At 46.2% G+C, this 20117-nt stretch overlaps 1 pseudogene; it reads right to left on the bottom strand.

The window, feature by feature from the left end:
• Positions 1–3477: 3477 nt before the first annotated feature.
• Positions 3478–19619, bottom strand: LOC136164198 (neuroendocrine convertase 2-like; annotated as a pseudogene).
• Positions 19620–20117: the final 498 nt, after the last annotated feature.

Below are 20117 nucleotides of genomic sequence, written 5' to 3'. Positions count from 1 at the left end.
TATAATTTTACTAGTTGGGTTTTGTAAGTAGTGGGTCAAAGTACAAAACTGAAAATTGTTTTTACAATAAATATGATAAATGTAAGATATTTGCATTTTTATGAATAACTCTCCAGATTTGCTAGAATGGTGTGTGGTCACATGGGTGGAGCCAGTTTGAGACACTTTTCATGAACAGGTTGCCATGTAAATCAATATGTAAGAACATGTTTTAAGGGATGATCAAGTCCTCTCTGTCGTAGAGACCCCGGTGCTCACCGAGGATTCTACTAGTGGTCCTGTTATCTCTCAGTTGCTTCCTGGGTAGCAGCGTCATTGACCAGGACTGGCCAGCACACAGTAGGTCAAATGACTTATGTGTCTTCTTCGTACTGAACATAGAAGAGGGTGTGAGTCTTCATGGGTTCTTTCTCTCACCTACTGACCGTCATAGCCTCGTGCTGTGATGACAGACCTGAGGGTGAAGGTCGGAGCAGCCTGAATCTCTGAGTCACTGCATGGCAATCTATGGTCTTGGGGAGTTACCCGGTTCCTCCATGAAGTTTGTGTAAATGATAAACACACCTTTGCTGTGTGAAACCTCTGAGATCTGGGGGCTGTTTTACTATAGTAGAACTTGTCTAGCTGGCGAATATATTCTAGAAGAGTGTTCTGAAAGACCTTTGACCATGACTCCAATAAGAAATGTATTACACGTGTGAGCCAATACACTCAGACACATACACACACACATTTCTGGAAAAAAAAAAATGGGAACAATTGTTATCATTAATATGCATGATTTCTTATTTTGCTATCCTATTCTACTCCAAAATGCTGGTTTTAACTTCCTAAATTTATATGACAGCTGCCAATAGGGTATGACCTGAGTCTGAAAAATGCTGCTGTAGATCATAATTTGTGTATGATTTATTTGCTAATTCTAAATCTCTCGTGCATATTTATGAAAGCAAACTTTTTAGCTCTTCCTCTGGCAACTTTTAATTTTCTCTCCCAGAGTGGATGGAAGTGTTTTTATGTAACACATATCACATCCCACATAATTTCTAAGTTAATGTTTTATTGTTGAATCTCCTAATTTACATCATGTATTTTTAAATTTACTTATAAAATGTTGCCACAGGGAATAACAATGTTAACATGATTATTATTCACTTATTTTCTTTTTTTTTAAATGAATGTCTATAAATAACTATCTCTTACATTAGAAGCAGGATATCACAAAAACCTCACTAGCTGAACATATTTTAGTGTTAATACTGGTGCAAAAAATGAAATAGAGACCAAATATTTTTAAATAGCACTATATATATTTTATGTACTGTATACTCATATCAAAACTTGCTATTTCTATTAAGAAGCTGATAAGTTACCCTCTAATTTCATAAATTAGTCTACAGCTGTGAAAATATGGACAACTATTTTGTATATGTGCTGCTATATAAGATACTTAAAGTTTATACAGAAAGGTGCAAAATTACAGGGATGAAGTAATGACAACTCATGAACATTTCACCTGAATTTCCACTGGCCTTTTTCTTCAGCCAGAATCATTTTGATATCCTCTGAATATGCTTTTAGAAATGAATCTGGTATCTGTTTCTTCAGTAAATACACATACACACATTTTAGGTATATGTGTGTATATACAGTTATACAAGTATATATAAAGATATATACACATATATACACACGTGTATTAGTCTACATATGTATATATATTTCTGCGTGCACTTAAACACACATGCACACTTCATGTCTTTTGGTTTATTTTCAGACTGTTAATGAGAAATGAAATTTTGATGATTTCCATTTATTTTTGCTTTAAGTCTAAACTGATTTAAAAAGGCCTTTGCAACATGTAATAAATTTCTTTTAAAAATCATAAATATATGACATCATAAAGCATTCTATAGAGAAGACCATATGGAGTTAGAGAAGGTAGAAATTCATGCCAACATAGGAGAAAAGAGAAAGAACATGGGTTTTCCAGGCTCTTCTGCCTTTAAGGAAGGGCCCTCGGGCTCTGTGTTGCCAACTTAGAGGCGAGGAACTCCAGGTTGCTCCCACGGGAAGGGAGAAATGTAGCCAGAAGGGGTGGATCAGTTCTTGGGAATCAAATCAAACCAGCACATCAGTTTTGGGGGGTCAGGTGGGCACTGGTGAGCTATTCCTTGGGCAGGAGAACAAAGTGACAGCCTCTCGGAACACCTTTCTACTTATGATGAGATGCTGTCTCTGGGGGTGACCGGGGGAAGGGGGCATGTCACCTTTGGGTTGCAGGTTAAAGCCCCTCCTGGACTGCTTGGCTGCCACACCTGTAGCTGACTGTAGCACTGTAGCACTTTCTGTGTGAAGGGCTTCTGCCTCCTTTGGGTCTCAAGTTACAGGGGGACGAGCTGGCTTTTCACCCTTCAGTGGGAAGGGCTCCATACAAATGGGGGTTCCGGTGAAGTGGCTGCCCACCTCTCCAAACCTGACCCCTCACCCTCACACACCTCTTCCAGAAGAGAGGCCATTTCCCCAACTCATCAACTGCAGAAGCTGTTTTCCTCCAATCATGTATGGAAAGCTCTCGAAATGCTCACCTTCTCTCCCCTCCATCAGATTAAGCAGCCCCAGAACAGCGTCGGAAGGGAACATCCCTGTGCTAAGAACTACTAAACTACTCTTTCCTAGATGTGTCTCCATCCTGCCTTCCTTTTTTTTTTTTTTCCTTTGTGTAACTATGGGAGGAGCCCCAGAAAAATGGGGTTGGAGAAAGGCTAGGCACACGGAGAGTGACGGGGCATCTCCCAGAGTTTATCATAACTCAGAGCAGTGGCTGATGAAAAGGCAGCCAGGCCACTGAGATCTTACGCCTATTACACTGGCGAGCCAGACAAGCTACAACGCTGACCATGGTGGTAAGATTTCCTGCGTTCATGCTTTTGGACTCTCTCCTACCCATCTGGTAACTAGGGGACCTTTCAATTAGCGCCACCTTCATTTACATCCCTGGAAAAGCTTCCTAAAAGTCAACACATCTTTCCCCAAAGGATTTACAGCATCTGGGCTTGAAGAGACTCAGAGCTCACCTCTGTCATAAACCTGGCTCCTCCCTTGAGATCGTGAATAAAACATCCTTGGAGTCCCCAGGACTGACTTATTTAAATGTATTCTCTTAAGAGAATGCATAGCCCTTTTATGAAATTCATAGCTCTTCTATGAAAGAAATGGAGGGGTTGTCATGATTTGGCATGATATCACCTATCTGAAGGACAGAAATGAAGAGCTCGGAGTCACAAACAGGACAGAGGTGTGGGTGGGAGCACTGTATTTGGGGCACAGAATAGAAAAGGTTGCTTCCATGAGAATGAAAAGAATCACTGACAGTGAGCAAAGCTTCAGATCTAGACGTGGGCATTGCTGGTGTGGGGGGAGGGTCACTGCTACGCTCCTGGAGGAGGCGGCGGGGATGGGGGAGGGGGCTGGGTGCTAGTCCTTGCCAAGGATGCTCTTCAGGCTTCTCTGCATGGCCTCGTCCAGCTCTTCCTCCGGCTCCTCCTTCTTGGACATGGCCAGCTTGGACTGGTGATCCCGCACCACCTGGTCAATGTAGGGGGCACTCTGTGTGCCGTACAGCATCAGCACCCACTCCTTCGGCACCCGCTTCTGGGGCGCGCTCCCCACAAAGCCCAGCTCCAGGGTCTAGGTGCCCCGGGCGTCCTCCCCCCAAGTGTGGGTGGTCATGAAAGGCCACTTGTCGAAGCCCACCTTGGCGTTCTAGTCTCGGGTGAGGTGGCTCAGCAGGATGGACTTGGTGCCCATGGGGGACGTCATGTTGATGTCTAGGTCCCCTCTCCTGGTCACGTTGACCGTGATGACCACTTGGACGTGCGCCAGGTAGGGGACAAAATTTTCCTTCCCCTCTCTTGTGTCGGTCGTGAATGTCAGCACCAGCTTGCCAGTGGTCGGAATTTTCCTGAGGGCAGAGTAGTGAGCAGACACAGTGAGGAGTGGGGACACTATCCCAGGGTTTTTCGTTTTTTTTAATTTTTGGCTGCATTCGGGGGCATGTGGGACCTTAGTTCCCCCACCAAGGATAGAACTCATGCCCCCTACATTGGAAGTCAGAGTCTTGATCACAGGACTGCTGGGGGATTCCTATCCCAGGGGTTTTGAAGGCCATTCTGTGGAGTGGGGAGAGCATGGACTCTGGGGTTTACTATTATACCAGCTGTGTGATCCTAAGCAAGTCACCTGCAGTCTCTGATCTGTGGATGGGGGATGCAGCCGATACAGTTGACCCCCTTCCCACTTCTCCTAGGTCTCTGCTGGGTTCTCTTGCATCTGAGGCCCCTGTGGACCCTGATGGCAGAATGTCACGAATTTGATCCGGAAGTATAAACCCTAACCAATGATTGACAGGAGGAGATGAGGCAATACAGCCTGCGTTCCTCACTGCTGGTGGGGACAACTCAGTGTCCCCAGTGGGGTTGAGCCTAGTTGCCCAGGGCAGCGAGGTGCCAGTCAGCACATCTTCTGTGTCTTCTCTATTGGGTTGCTCTCTCTCCCTGTCTACACTGCCTCCTCCTCACCTGTGTCTCCTGAGATAATCTTTCAGAAAAAAAAAAACTGTCAGCACCCAAGTCCCACTAGGGCAACTGAGAGTGGGACGGGAGCTCAGATGTCTTTCTTTCACAGCAATCAGTACTTTGATAAAGAGAAATTATTGCTGAAATGATTGTTATGACTATCGTAACAATATGACTGCAGCTCAGAAGTGACTGGTCATGGCCACACCTGACCGGTATGAGGTTGAGCACACTCTCCCCTCTCTACTGAGCTTCTGCTATTCAGATCAAGTGTTAACACTGATTCCAAATTCACTTAAAGTTCAGAGCTTGCCACAGCCTCAGGGGCTTCCCTGGTGGTTCAGATAATACAGAATCTGCCTGCAATGCAGGAGACCTGGGTTCGATCCCTGGGTGGGGAAGACCCTTTGGAGTAGAGAATGGCAACCCACTCCAGTAGTCTTGACTGGAGAATCCCCATGGACAGAGGAGCCTGGCAGGCTACAGTCCATGGGATCTCAAAGAGTCAGACTCGACTGAGTGACTAACACTTTGACTTTTCATGACTGACTTGCCTTGTTGTACGGCAGAAACCTACATGATGTTGTACAGGATATATTCTCCAATTAAATAAATTTTTAAAAAAAGAGCCCTCATCTTTCCTTTCATTAAAATAATGCTTCTGAGACCACCCACAAAATTTAGTCTTCTGGATCTTATCCAAAATCTCATAAATCAGAACCTTTGAGGAGTGGGGCCTTGAGAACACAAACTGACACATTTCTATGTATTTTCTTTTTCTATTATTTGGTCACACTGTGTGGCTTGTGGGATCTCAGTTCCCCAGCCAAGGATCAAAACTGGGTTCCCTGCAGTGGAAGCACCAAGTTCTAACCACTGGATCACCAGAGAAATCTTTTTTTTCTTTTTCTTAAGAAATGCCTATATATTTTAAAGTTTAACATTGCTGTCACAGTATATGTGTACATGTGTATTGTTCTGAGAATAAAACTTGCAACAGAAGATCATTTGGGAAATGTAAATTCTTGATGAATTTGTATAAAACCCTGTAAGAAACATATAAGCCAAAACATCTGTGTATATAGTGAAATGAATTTAACCTTATCAACTGAAACATAATAAAAGACTTTTCCAGATTAAAAAATAATAATAATAATGCTGCTAACACTGGGTAAGCTCCCAGCTGGTTGTGAGCTACTGCAATGGTCATATTTCAGGGCCTCAGATTCATTAACTAACATGAGGGCATCAGACGACCTATTTCCAGTGTTGCCTTTGGCTCCAAATTCCAGCAAGTAACTGGATTAGCACAGAGTGCTCAGTGCACTTGGAACTGGGAGGGAAATGGTCATTCATCCCAGCATACGTTCTCCATCTCCTTCCCCCCTCCCTCCACAAGCACAGAGCATGAGGATCAATATAAACCCAGTCTTCCTATCCAGGGCTATTGCAGAGAACAAGGTCTGATGTCAACACAAACCATGACTAAGCAGAGTCCCAGTGCTCCTTCTCCTCAACACTGCAGTTGTACCACCTTTCTGTTAATTGGGAATGTAAGCCAAGACGCAGCTAACTACATCCTGTCCTTGTCACACCGCCCATGGCCCCTACCTGCTGTGGCCCAGAGCCTGCAAAGGCACAGATGCTGTAGGGCTTCCCCTAGCAAAGTTCCTCTTTGTAAATCTCTCCCTCTTGTCAATAAGGGATGGAAGTTCCAGGCCCCAGGGCTCTGGATACTGGATACTCTGCAACTGCCTAATGCTACAGCTCTGCCTGGAAGCTGGTTATCCCTGAATCAAATCCAGTGCATCTCAGGAGGACACAGAGAGGGCATCTGATATGGTTGCCAGTGCAGTGGTGGCATCTCCAGGGTATTTTCCACGACTAGCGGCAGAGCTTACTGCCCCCACTTACTCTGGGTCCTGCATGGAGCCACCCACACAGTGGAACCTCTCAGGCACCATCTTCGAGTCTTTGGCCATCTTCACGATGGCACCTGCATCTAGGACCCTGTAGCCAAAGAGGTGATTAAGCTCTAGGCCAACCCAGTCCTCCCCACTGATAGACCTTGTCGTGAAGCTGATTCTGTTTGGGGGTGAGCACAGTCAGATGCTGCATGTCTCTCCAGGTCAGACCCAGGCTTTGGACCAGAGGCAGGGCATTTGAGAACAGCATGGGACAGGGGTGAAGGGAAGGAAAAAGAGGCACAATGTCTAAGATAGCACGTAGACCTCCAGTAAGATCTGGGAACATCTATGAACCCCCAAGTCAAGGGAGGATTATCCATGCATTATTTATAACATAGGTATAGCTGTACATCAATTAAAAGTCTTGCCTTTCTTACTTAAATATATTTCAAATGCAAAAACTGACACACACTGGGATGGCTAAAATGAAAAAAGCTGACAATACCAAATGTTGACAAAGATGAGGGACAAGTAAGTACTTTGCAGATGGGAGTATAAATTGCCACAAACACTTTGGAAAACAGTTTGACTCTTCTAATGTAGCCCAAGTGCTTAAGCTGTGGCCCAGAAGTTCCATTTCTAGGCATGTAGCGAACAAAAATGTGTGTATATATTCACCAGACATACATGTACTGGAATGTCCATAAGCCCAAACTATGAAGCCCCCAAATGCCCATCCGCAGTAGAGTGAATAAGCCAAATGAGACGTATTTATTGGATGTGGAACCCTGCACTGCAGTGAGAATGAAATATACCTACTCAGAATAGCTGGGATGAAGAGAATGCTGACCCAAAGAAGTCAGACACAGAGGGGAACAAACTGATTCCAGTCACTTAAAGTGGAAACACAGGCACAGCCACTGCGTGCTGTCGGAAGCCAGGCTGGTGGTGGGTCTCGGGCAGGCGGTGCTGGAGGGACATGGAGGCTGCCGGGCGCGCGCCGAGCGCTGTTTCCGGGTCTGAGTGTTGGCCGCGTGGAACCGTTCCGTTTGGGAACACGGGCTGTCAGTTCTTCAAGAGCAGAGACAACAGCCACAATAGCTGTCTCCGCAGGGCCCAGGACGGCCCTCCTCGGCACTCTCTTCATTCAGCAAATAAACAAGTTGGCTTGCAGAGGTGTCTCTGGAAGTTAGTGTCTACTATTACTCAATGTCTATGTTTTTCAAAGTGTCAGCCGTGACCCGTTTGTGGTCAGCTGACTGCATGGGCTATGTATCTGGGTTGCAGAGTAAAATCATTTGTGGGACATTTAAGACAAAACTGCTCCGGCCACATCTCAGACTAAGTAAATCAGAATCTCTGGGAGGGGGACCCAGGCTTGGGAAACTGTTAATACTTCTCAGGTCATTCCAGGAGACAGCTGAGGTTGAGAAGCAGGTTCTTTATGCATGAAGCTGTCACGAGTGGAAGAGAACAGAAAAGAATACCAGTGTGACTGTAATATGGGGAAGGTATGTGTGTGTTATGTGTTGGGTTGGAATGCAAAATGTATTTCTCACTGACAGTCATGGTCAAAAAAGTTGGAAAAACCTTGTACTACAGTTCTCCTCAGAATCAAATGATTCAAAGAACATCACTCGCTTGATAAAACCTCATCACCGGCAGGTTTCATTGGTTCAAAGCTTTGAATGAGAGTCAGAAGATGCTAGTGATTCACACGCTCTTGCAATATAGACTTTCAGTTTTTAAGGAGAAAGTTTTAAGGAAAGTCAGTGCTTATTTGAAAAATTTAAGAACATATTTATTTTGGACATATGGTCCCCTGGACATACAGACTAGGTGAACACTGTGAAATTGCCTGACAGTGACTGTGGCTGAAAGTTCAGTGCCTCGGTAGAACAGGATTCTGAATCATTTAACCCAAAAGTGTTGATAAACGAAGATCTGCTAACTTCAGGGTGATCAGAAGGCTAGCTGGCAGGTGGAGTAGCTCTCACCTTTGCAAGGGGTTCTGCCACAATAATATGGTATGCTTCCTGAAGGACCCCATTAGACCTTTCTACATGGATTTACTCTTATGGGGCCCATGAGAGAGAAAGAATGTGTCAGGATGAGGATGTTCTCATTTCTAAACTAAATCGGAGCTAGGTCTATATGCCAGCATCAGAATTTGTGACACTGGTTGAACAACCATTTGCTTATGCCTGAAAAGTAACACTGAGTCCCTCATAGTTTTACATTCTGAGCAACTTCTGAATTGATCGAAGGCATGCATATGTGCTAAATCGCTTCAGTCATGTCTGACTCTTTGTGACCTCAGGCTCCTCTGGACGGAGGGATTCTCCTGGCAAAAATACAGGAGTGGGTTGCCGTGCCCTTCTCCAGGGGATCTTCCCAACCCAGGGATAGAACCCACATCTCTTATGATTCCTGCATTGGCAGTCGTGTTCTTTATCACTAGCACCACCTGGGAAGGCCTGACAAAAGACAGTGTGTTAGTGTTAGTAGTTCAGTTGTGTCTAACTCTTTTTGACCCCATGGCCTGAAGCTTGCCAGGCTCCTCTGTCCATGGAATTCTTCAGGCAAGAATACTGGAGTGGTCTTCTATTCCCTTCTCCAGGGGATCTTCCCGACCCAAGGATCGAACCTGGGCCTCCTGCATTGCAGGCAGACCCTTTCCTGTCTGAGTCACCAGGGGCCCCATTGTGTAAAGCAGGGATCTCACAACCTGCTTCAAGCTTTAATCCTGCTACGGCAGCTCAAGGGTTGTAGGTGACACCTAGTAACTAACACAAAATAAATGTACAGAATATCTACAGTACGGAAGTCACTGTGTTCAGTGTTATAGGCAAGGAATAGGTCATGCTTTTAAATAGTTAATATAAGAGTTGGAAAAGTAAGACGGATCTACGGAAAAGCACTACACAGTGAAGTGATTCTATGAGCATCTATTGAGTATGTGTCATGCCAGGCTCTGTACTAGTTCTGAGCAGGCTGTGGAAAGGTCTCAGAGCCTATAGTCTCGGGGGGCAGACAGACAGACAGCTCAATAGTTAAACAGGGGGGAGCTGAACTCCCTCCCTGTCATGCCGAGGGAGCCAGCAATGGAGCCCTGGAGTTATCCCAAGGAGAGCATCTCACAGAACGTGGACCAGCCCCAGAACCACGTGGGAACCCATGACAAACATGGATTCCTGGTCTCAACCTCAGGTCTCTGGCATCGGACCTCCTGGAGGCTGTGGGCCTGAGGATGAACACTTAGGACTGTACCCAGGTGATGCTTCTGTACATGGGGTTTGAGAACACGGGTCTGAGATGGCGGTTCACAGCCTCAGCTGCACGTGTGGACAGCATGAACACAGTGATTACGTCAGACAGGACCCAGAATTGTTGCTTCCACGGACCTGTCCATACCTCTGCCAGAGGCTTGAAGAATCCAGGGGCGGGAGAAGGCAAATGCTTACGCAGGTGATAAACTTTAAAAAGCACAGGAGGTCCAGAGCCCCGGATGTCAAGGAGGGAGAGCCAGGGACTGAGGCAGGAGAGAACCACACGTTAGGACATCGGAACTTTATCTGAGGAAAAGACACGAAGGCAGAGGGGCTTGAGCTGACCTTTAGAAACATCATCCAGAGAAGGAATTAGGACCTGTGGGATTGGAAGGCAGTAATATTTAACAGCAATATGGAGGAATCTCTCAGACATAATGTTGAACCAAAATGTCCATACTGATATGTAGGTGATGGTCTGTTTCCTGATTTGGGTGCTGGTTACTTTGATGTGTAAGGCTTCCCTGGTGGCTCAGATGGCAAAGAATCTGCCTGCAATGCAGGAGATCTGGGTTCAATCCCTGGGTGGGCAAGATCCGCTGGAGAAGGAAATGGCTACCCACTCCAGTATTCTTGCCTGGAGAATCCCATGGACAAGGGAGCCTGGTGGGCTACAGTTCATGGGGTCTCAAAGAGTCAGACGAGACTGACTGACACCGATTCTTCATGGCTGTGTTCACTTTATAAGGTGTCTCTGAGCTGTCCCTGACATGTGTGCTTATCTCTGTGTCTATCATACTCTGATGGGGCTCACATGACAAAATCCACCCTTGGAAGGTCACCTTCGGAAACACTGTTCTAGCCTAGAACGTGGGCCGCTTTACTGTGGATGGTTCTCCTGGGCCAGAAATTTGCCTCCTTGTGACCCCCTCAGACCTGGTTTGGCCCTCTAGAACCCCACAGAAAGTCTGGGGTCATGGAGAGAACCCCACATATGGGAAGGTAACTCTGTGTGTGTGTGTGTGCTAAGTCGCTTCATTCGTGTCCAATTTTCGCGACCCTGTGGACTGCAGCCCTCCAAACTCCAAGGGATTCTCCAGGCAAGAATATTGGAGTGGGTTGCCATTTCCTTCTCCAGGGATCTTCCTGACCCCGGGATCGAACCTGCATCTCTTACATCTCCTGCATTGGCAGACGGGTTCTTTATCACTAGCATCACCTAACCCCCGCTAGGGATATCCTGTGAAACTTCTCTATAGTGGACTCTCTGGGAAATGTGAGTAATGATCCCTGGGGAATCAAGGTGTCTTCAAGCATTTGGCAGAAAAGCATTTTATACAGAGAAGGCAATGGCACCCCATTCCAGTACTCTTGCTTGGAGAATCCCAGGGACGGGGGAGCCTGGTGGGCTGCTGTCTATGGGATCACACGGAGTCGGTCACAACTAAAGTGACTTAGCACAGCAGAAGCAGCAGCAGTAGCAGCAGCATTTTATGAGGTTAAACACAAGGTGATGACTGGTCAGGACAGAAGAATCGGTTCCCTTTGTCCCCTGGAGCCACAGGGATGGTCCTTCTCCCTCTTTCATGGTCCTGATAGGCAGGCGTTTTAGACAGGTAATTTGTTTACTGCATTCAGGTTGCTTTGGGAAAGCTTTCTGGTTGGCCCTCTGAGTGGGAAACAGCCTTGATTGCTGCCACATATGTCCCCAGGTGCCTCATCTGAACACAAAGAGAGGTGAGCTGCAAGAAGTGTTCACAAAGAGAACCTCCTCCCTCTGGGCTCTCTCCCGGGGCTATTTCATGCTGATCAGAGGTTTTAACTCCTGGCTTTGTTTTTGTTCAGTCACTCAGTTGTGTCTGACTCTTTGTGACCCCATGGACTGCAGCATGGCAGGCTGCCCTGTCCTTCACCATCTCTGGGAGTTTGCTCAAACTCATGTCCATCGAGTCAGTGATGCCATCCAACCATCTCATCCTCTGTCGCCCCCTTCTCCTCCCTCCCTCAATCTTTCCCAGCATCAGGATCTTTTTCAATGAGTCAGCTCTTTGAATCATGTGGCCAAAGTATTGGAGCTTCAGCTTCATCCTCCCAATGAACAGTGGAGCACTTTTACCCGCTGAAAAACCTTGAACTTTACCACCCCAGGAAGGGTTTATGCAGTCTGTCTCCCTTGCCTTGACTTGGAACTCTGAGGCATGATTTACACTTCAGAACTCCCCCTGCGGTCCGGCTGAGGTCAGAACCTCTGGAATCACATCCTTGCTCAGATCCTTTCCCACCTCTAACCTGCTTCCTCTCTTTCCCAGTGGTTTCGCTGGAAGCACATTCTTAATGAATCACACCAAACTCTAATCTCCGGGTGTGTTTCCAACCCAGGTGACTGGTGTTCTGAGAAATTTGAGGACTGGTTTCCAAGATGGGCTTGAACCACCTCCTACCAGGTATCTTTTCCCCCCGTGCTTATGGCAAGAGAGTGCTCAGTTGATGACTGCTGCTCCAAAATGAAGCATGCCTAAACAGTGACTGCATTCCTTTCTGTAAGGAAAGCTGTGAGTGTGGTAAAGAATGAGGAATAATTGGTGCAGAGCCCACAAATCTGTTGAAAGTTCCAGGAGTCTGTTCTAGCACTTTAATTGATCTAGATGTCACTTTGTTGGCATATAGAATTCCCAGGTAGCTTAGTGGTAAAGAACTCACATGCCAATGCAGGAGACATGGGTTTGATGTGGGTTTGATCCCTGGGTTGGGAAGATCCCCTGGAGGAGGGCATGGTGGCCCACTCCTGTATTCTTACTTGAAGAATTCCAGGGACAGAGGAGCCTGGTGGGCTAAGTTGCTGGCATACACACCTGAGCAAGTGACTTTTTGCTTGCCAGAATCCAGGGAGACTTTGAGTCGAGTTCTGCCCTCTTCAATTTAAGGGGAAACCAGAAACTCCTTGTTCCCCATCCTTTGTGAGACTCTATGGCAAGAGCAGCCTCCCTCTGTTTGTCTGCTCCCAACTAGAGTGAACGAGACCAGCTCAGACTCTAGGACCCAACAGGCCCTGAGCAGAACAGTTTCATTTTTAGGAAATGCACATAATATGTAAGTTGTTTTTTGTTTTTGTTTTTTTTTTTGTCTTGGTGCTTAACAGGAAGAGTGTCCATCTCTTCTTTCTTAAATTTTGCACCTGAGTTTTGTTAACAGAACCAAAGTTTGGCTTGGCCCAAAGACAGAAGTCATTCCTAATTTGGGGATTTATCTGTGAAAGGAGGATAACGATGCATTTTTCTGCTTGAACGCATAGGAGTTGGGCTAGATAATCTTTTGAAGTCCTTTCCTATTCAGGGAATCAGCTCTTACCTCCTTTGCAAGTCAGAAAACATACTGCATCTGTGGAGAGTCAAGCAGGGATGCCTGAAGATTGATACCAGAATCTCTGGTTTCCCAGCAATAGCTGACAGGGATGGGAACTCAACTTCCCTTCCCCAGGAGCCATTATCCAACTTCTTACAAGTTACTGGTTCTGTATTCTCAGATAATTCCTTGCATAGTGGGCATCTGCACCACATGGATGTTGCCTAAAGCCACAAGTTCATTGCTCAAACCAAAAGCCAGTCTCTGGTTTGCACTAAGACAGGGGAGCAGGTGGGCAGGGACCTCTGCTAGTGCTCAAACCCAAGGTGGGTCCAGCAGCGGTGATGTGTGGCCTCTCCGTGGGATGGTGAGAACAGAGAGGGTGGGCCCCTCTCACCGGCAGCTGGAAGGTAGCAGCAAAGCCCATTTCTTGGACTACATTGTGTGACTCTGGCCACATTGTCTCAGTATTAAAGTGAGTTCATCATAGAAGTTAACACATCTGGAGCAAGAGCATCCTGTTTCCACCACATGTTCTGAAAACCTTGCTAGATAACCAGCTTGGCAATGATCTTCTTTCATTTAGCTGATTGGGAGTATTATTAGAGTGAAACAGCTATGAAATCCACAGATGAAAGAAAATATCTATGTACCCCCATGTGTGGTTGGGTGTTGGGCTCTTGTGCTCTCTCAGGGATGTAATTTTGTGGTGTGTGTGTGTGTGTGTGTGTGTGTGTGTGTGTGTGTGTATCATTAGCAATGCCTGCCAGAGTTCATTGGCCCTGACTTTTTACTAACTCTCACACCAACTTTTGCCTCCATGGACACTTGGTGTTGGGTTGGGAGACTTGTGTTCACCCTGCAGAGCTGGCTCTTGGTCCCGAGCTGCAAACATACTTAGCCTCTAAAACCAGTGTGAACACTCCAGCTGCTTCAGGAGCACCCGCGGATGTCCCAGAAGGCCTCAGGGTGCAGTTGCCATATAAATCTGGGGTTGCCTGGAGGGGAAGAGAGTGAGGAATAAGTGAAGAAACCCAACTGCTTTAAACCCAAAACAGCACAGAGCAGAGGATCTTCTCTTTCTTTTACTTAAAGTCCGCCTTGTTCTGAAGACGATTTAGATGGAGGTAAGAATAAGCTTAGCATGCATATATCTATTTTGCCATTTTATCTGAGCTTCCTAGTAGCCTATGCAAAAAGGGAAACACAATCAGTTATAATTACAGTGCCCATACGATACAAGAAAGTCAACTGTTTAAATAGGCAACTCGGCAGCTATTCTAATAAATAGATATTTATTTTCTGGACCCTAGAAGGAAACATTATAGGTGGAAAGTGACAAGCCAATACCACCACCATAGTCAATGCAGTGGTGGGGTTTGTTACACTGAGATTAGCCCAGAAAGCTCAGGGCCACTTCATTAACAATCTCTTTTCCCTTCAGGAAAAATGGGTGGCATTCCCAAAGAGGAAAAATGAAACAAGTTCAGCTAAAGTTTGCCTAGAGGGACAGCCTTTAAAGAGGAAATGTTACATTCTCTACATCTAAAATCCACCAAGAGATCCTGGAACACAGTGAACAAGACAACTGCTACATCAGTGGTCACCCCAGGACTCTTCTTAAGTGGGGAGGCTGATCAGCTGAGTTTTAAAGGATTTTACAAAGAGAAAAATCCTCATCTTCAATGTTTGTGAGAGACAGGGTTTTCATTAACATTGTTTATAAATCATGAGAACACTCGTTTCTCCTGTTTGTCTGTAGGCTCCTAGAGTGGGTCTATTATTTTTGGGGACAAAGCATCAGGGAGGTTTAAAGTCATCTCCTGGGGAAAGTGACAATATTCGAAGATAATTCAGTGCCTCTCCCCAGCTGTAGTAGAAAGAGTCACAGACAGGGGCTGAGGACAGAGTGATACCCCTGGAAGGCCCTTGGGGCAGGGAGGGGAGCTTCTGGGGGTGGGGGATGGTGTATGGGGAAAGGCTTACAAGCAGAATGAATTTGGGGCCACTGTCACTTGTCCCTTTCTGCCCACACAGCTCAGAAGATGAGAGAGTGAAGCATCCTTCCACTTGGGAGGAGCTGACACATTTTCCATCCTCCCCAAGACTAAGGGGAGCCAAGGGTCTCATGGGAGAAATCAGGGAGGTTCATGGGGGAGCCAGGCAAGGGACTCAGTCTTGGTCTCTTGCAGGCAAGGGGCTTCTGCTAGCGCATGTGAGAACCTGGCCAGCTGGGCAGGTGGAGCCCAGGCGGGACCTTGTGACTGAAAGGCTAGCTGGTACTGATGACTGCACTCTTGTTCCTGCCTTACTCCCAACCCTGGAGAAGGCGGTGACCAGGCAGGATGTAGCCCAGCAGGAATATTGGGCTACCCACTAAATTCCTGGCTTGGAGGACTGAGAAAATGCTGTATGTCTAGCAGACTTAGAAAACTCACTATTAAACCTAGGTGCCCAGGAAAGAAGAGTTGCTCAGAAGAGTGCAATAAATGTCTGTGATTCTTAATCTTTTGGTTTTCTCAATTGTACACCTGGTTTAAAAATATTATGAAACACACCACTCTTCCTTTGCAAAAACACACATGTGCCCCCTTCTGGGGAGGTCTAGGAACTGGGAAAAGTTCATCTGTGGATGCCATTTCTAAATTACTCTAATAAATGGATGTGTTCTTGGCTCAGATGGGGTGCAGGTGTGATGCTCCAGTTATTAATATTACTTACCTTATGAGCAACGTGCTGGGGCAACATCTTGGTAAGCTAGAGTTCATCATTATTTGTAAGCCAGAACAATGAACAGGAAAATCTATGGACCATGAGCGGGAAGGAGGTCATGGTGTTCTTGTTTTTCGTGAAGTCTTAACCTTGATAACAAAGCATCACCAGCCTAGAAGAGGGGTGCATCTCCCCTCGGAATGGGGGCTGACTCTTTGAAGAAGGGCCCTCCTTCCATGATGTCACTGTGTCTAGGTATGATGTCACGAATGTCTACATGCATCCCTGGCCCGCACTCACCATGCCGGCCTTGGGGTTCCGCTTCCGCCCACTGTTGAAGGTGGAGGCCAGCATGTAGGAGCAACACACACACATCCCACAAAATTACATCCCTGAGAGAGCACAAGAGCCCAACCACACATGGGGTACATAGATATTTTCTTTCATCTGTGGATTTCATAGCTGTTTCACTCTAATAATACTCCCAATCAGCTAAATGAAAGATCATTGCCAAGCTGGTTATCTAGCAAGGTTTTCAGAACATGTGGTGGAAACAGGATGCTCTTGCTCCAGATGTGTTAACTTCTATGATGAACTCACTTTAATACTGAGACAATGTGGCCAGAGTCACACAATGTAGTCCAAGAAATGGGCTTTGCTGCTACCTTCCAGCTGCCGGTGAGAGGGGCCCACCCTCTCTGTTCTCACCATCCCACGGAGAGGCCACACATCACCGCTGCTGGACCCACCTTGGGTTTGAGCACCAGCAGAGGTCCCTGCCCACCTGCTCCCCTGTCTTAGTGCAAACCAGAGACTGGCTTTTGGTTTGAGCAATGAACTTGTGGCTTTAGGCAACATCCATGTGGTATAAGTGCAGATGCCCAGCTCTTGTCGTAGAGCACGATCCTGCCGTCGTTGATGGACGAGTTGATGGAGATGGTCGATGCGTAGCCATCACAGTTGCAGTCGTCGTAGCTGCCACTGTCACCCGAGGCCCACTCGTAGATGTTGCCTTTACCCCTGTGGCCCTGGGGGACAGAGAAGGATGCGCGGGCTGCAGCGGGGTCCGCCTGGCCTCTTAAGCAGGTGAACCCAAGGGCTGACTTCGTTTCTATCTGCCCTTAAAAACCACTGTCCTTCTGGACAGGCACCCTGAGAATTTTTCTTTTCAGGAAGGATACAATATAAAGTCATCTCAATTTACAATTTAATCTGGGAATAACAAGGTGGAAAAGACTGGAAGAATCTCTTTAAAACTAACAAATGAACTGCTTTTAAACATAGAACACCCTCATGGTAAAAAGTCAAAATATATGGAAAGGAAAATTTAAAAAAAAAAATCCCTCTACACATAATTCTTACATATTCTTTCAGGCATTTTTTCAGCAAAAATGCAAATGTACCTGTAAATTTATACTTAGCTATGTAAGATGTAAAAGATATTAATATCTAGCTTCTGTTTTACACATATCATGTATATTTTACATAAGTTTATATATATATGTAGATATTGTAAGTATTAAAATACACATTTACTTACAGATTTTTTATATATATATATAAATAAATATTTAATTATTTAAATATACAATATTTAATATTATAGATACATTAAAATATTAAAAATATAATATTTAATATATGTTAAATATATATTTATGATATAGATCCCTGGGTTGGGAAAATCCTCTGGAGGAGGGCATGGTAACCCACTCCAGTATTCCTGCCTGGAGAATCCCATGGACAGAGGAGCCCAGAGGTCTGCAGTCCATGGGGTCAGAAAGAATCAGACAGTCTTAGCAGTTGAGCATGCACACATCCCAGAGGAAAGGAGATGTCTGAATTACCTCCAAGGTTTCCTGCCTCCTGACAATGAGAAGTGACATTTTGATTGCTTCTAATAGGACTTGGAGTTAATTAGCCTGTGACTGACTGAGTCGAAACATCAACAAAGATTGATTCAGCCACTAGCTGAGAAGTGTCCTCAGTGTTTTGGTAAATCTCTCCTGGAAAACTCCATCCAAACTGGCAACTGCCCACAGAAACCAAGACCCAGAGGGAACCGCAGCATCTTTACAACTGAGAGGGTGCAAGGCTCACCCTCTCAAGCCGGCTCAGATTAGGGCTCAGAAGCCGGCTCAGATTAGGGCTCAGTGAAAAGGATGGGGCCCTTGGAAAGTGAAACAGCCGTGAATCAGCATCAGTGAGTGAGGCCACCCGCTGGGGAAGCTTCCCCTGAATCAGCCCACAGGTGGGCTGCTAGTGACACAGGCAGCCTCTGCTAAAAGGAAACCGATGCTGAAAACATCCTCACCTTGATGTAGGGAGACTGGCTGTGGCTCTAACCTGTCAGGTTCCTCTGTGTTCTGACCCCTTTATGTTATAGTTTGTAGCCCTGCCTACCAAGAGGGGGGGCCTGTTTCCCACACTTAAGTCTGGGTTGGCTTCCTGCCTTGCTTCAGCAAACAGGATGTGGTGGACAGTGGTGCTGGGTCGATTCTAAGCATGAGTCTCAAGGAGCCCAACCCATGTCCGCTTTCCCATGGGAACCAACCTGAGTCAGCCTGCGGGTGATGACAGACAGCCTGGTCAGGTTCACTGCCACAGCTAACAGTGACCCCACATGGGAGGCCACCCCAGACCAGCCAGTCTGTGGCTCACCTTCCAGCTGACCACAGATGCATGAGTGAGGCCACCTGAGATTCGCCAAGGATGGCCCAGGTTAGCAGATCAACTCAGCTGACCTGTAGACCCACAATCAGAGTTAAGTGGTTGTTATTTTAAACTACCGAGTTTTGGGGAAGTTTGTTACATGGCTTTGCTCACCGATACACAGAGAGCAGTATCAGCATGTTTCAGAAGAGTCAGCAGCAAACATTAGTTTTGTTTTGGACTGTAAGACTTAACCCACAGGAATATTTTGATTGCTAGGAATTTTAAATTTAGTTTTCCTAAGCTGTTTTTGTGTGTTTATGAGAGTGATAATAATTATGTTCTTGCTTCTAATGATTGGGTATCAGTAGCAAACAGTCCCTGACTTCTGGGCAAGATGGGCCACTAAAGAGAAGACCCTAGTTCTGGGGGCAGACGAGTGGGGAAGGGACCTCTATAAGAGGGCTGAGAGCTGACTGTGGGATGGGTCTGTTACCAGCACACCACACTTTCCTGTTAAAACGACACCCCAAGATTCAGTCCTGCTCCCCAGCTTCACCTGAACTGCAGCTGAGATGAAACTGAAACAGAACAACTGTGACTCACATTCAAACACTCATTTGGAGGGTACAGGGAGAAATCAGATGATAATCACAGCACACACTTATAGGGCACTTAGTGTGAGGCAGGGACCACCCTGAACACCTTACATGGTCACTCACTGCATCCTTACAGCCGTCCTGTGCAGCAGTACCATTCAGACCAATCACACAGAAGACAATATACCTAGGAAGAAGCACAACAAGCAAACACAAGAGCTAGGTAGGACTTTGAAATTCTGGGGAGGGACACAGATGAAAATATGACCACTGAAGAGAAAGACAGCATCTCAGGGTTGTCAATTTTCCCCAAGTTAACCTACAAATTTAACATGGTCCCGACAGATGCACTGTGTCATTTGGGATTCAATCAGGCAGATTCTGCCATGCTGGGCAGTTCACTGCAGGGAATTTTATCCAGGAAGAAAGTAGTAAAGAAGAACCAAAACCCCAACTGGGGTGTGGAGGTCATCCAGAGATGAGGGAGGAGATGGTCCAGGAGCCTCCCCTGCTCAGGGTGGGCTGCCTGCTGGGGTCTCCCACCCTTACCCTGCAGCCCATGCTTGAAGGAGACTGACTGTCTACCTGCCCTCCATGTTTATCTGATTTAGGCTGGAATTACCTTCTCTGCCTCTGCTACACTTCTGCTCTTCCCCACCCCTTCATTTTTTTAAGGCAAGTGAATTTAGATGAAATTTAATATGTGGTGCAACTCCACTTTGAATTCTCTCTTTTTATTAGTCTTTGCAGTTTAGCAGGATTAATTTCTCTTAAAAGATTTCACGAAATGAGAATTTGTCAACGAAGCGCTATTGATGGTATTTAGCCACCGATGTTCTCAACCAGGGGTGATTTTGTGCCTCAGGGGCATTTGGCACGGTTGGAGGCATTTTGGTGCTCACTACCAGCATCTGGTGGGTGGAGGCCGAGGGTGCTAAACTTTTAATGCAAAGGACAGCCCTCTGCCCCCTGCCCCTACCAGTGACAACTAAGAATGAGCTGGATTAAGTGTCAACAGTGCAGAGGCTGAGTCTTTCCTCTAACCCATTGGTAAAGGCA

Source organism: Muntiacus reevesi, chromosome 3 (genome assembly GCF_963930625.1).
Source record: "Muntiacus reevesi chromosome 3, mMunRee1.1, whole genome shotgun sequence".
In the NCBI taxonomy this organism is placed as follows: domain Eukaryota; kingdom Metazoa; phylum Chordata; class Mammalia; order Artiodactyla; family Cervidae; genus Muntiacus; species Muntiacus reevesi.
The sequence above is the reverse complement of the archived record's forward strand: the minus strand, read 5'-3'. Positions and strand labels throughout refer to the sequence as shown.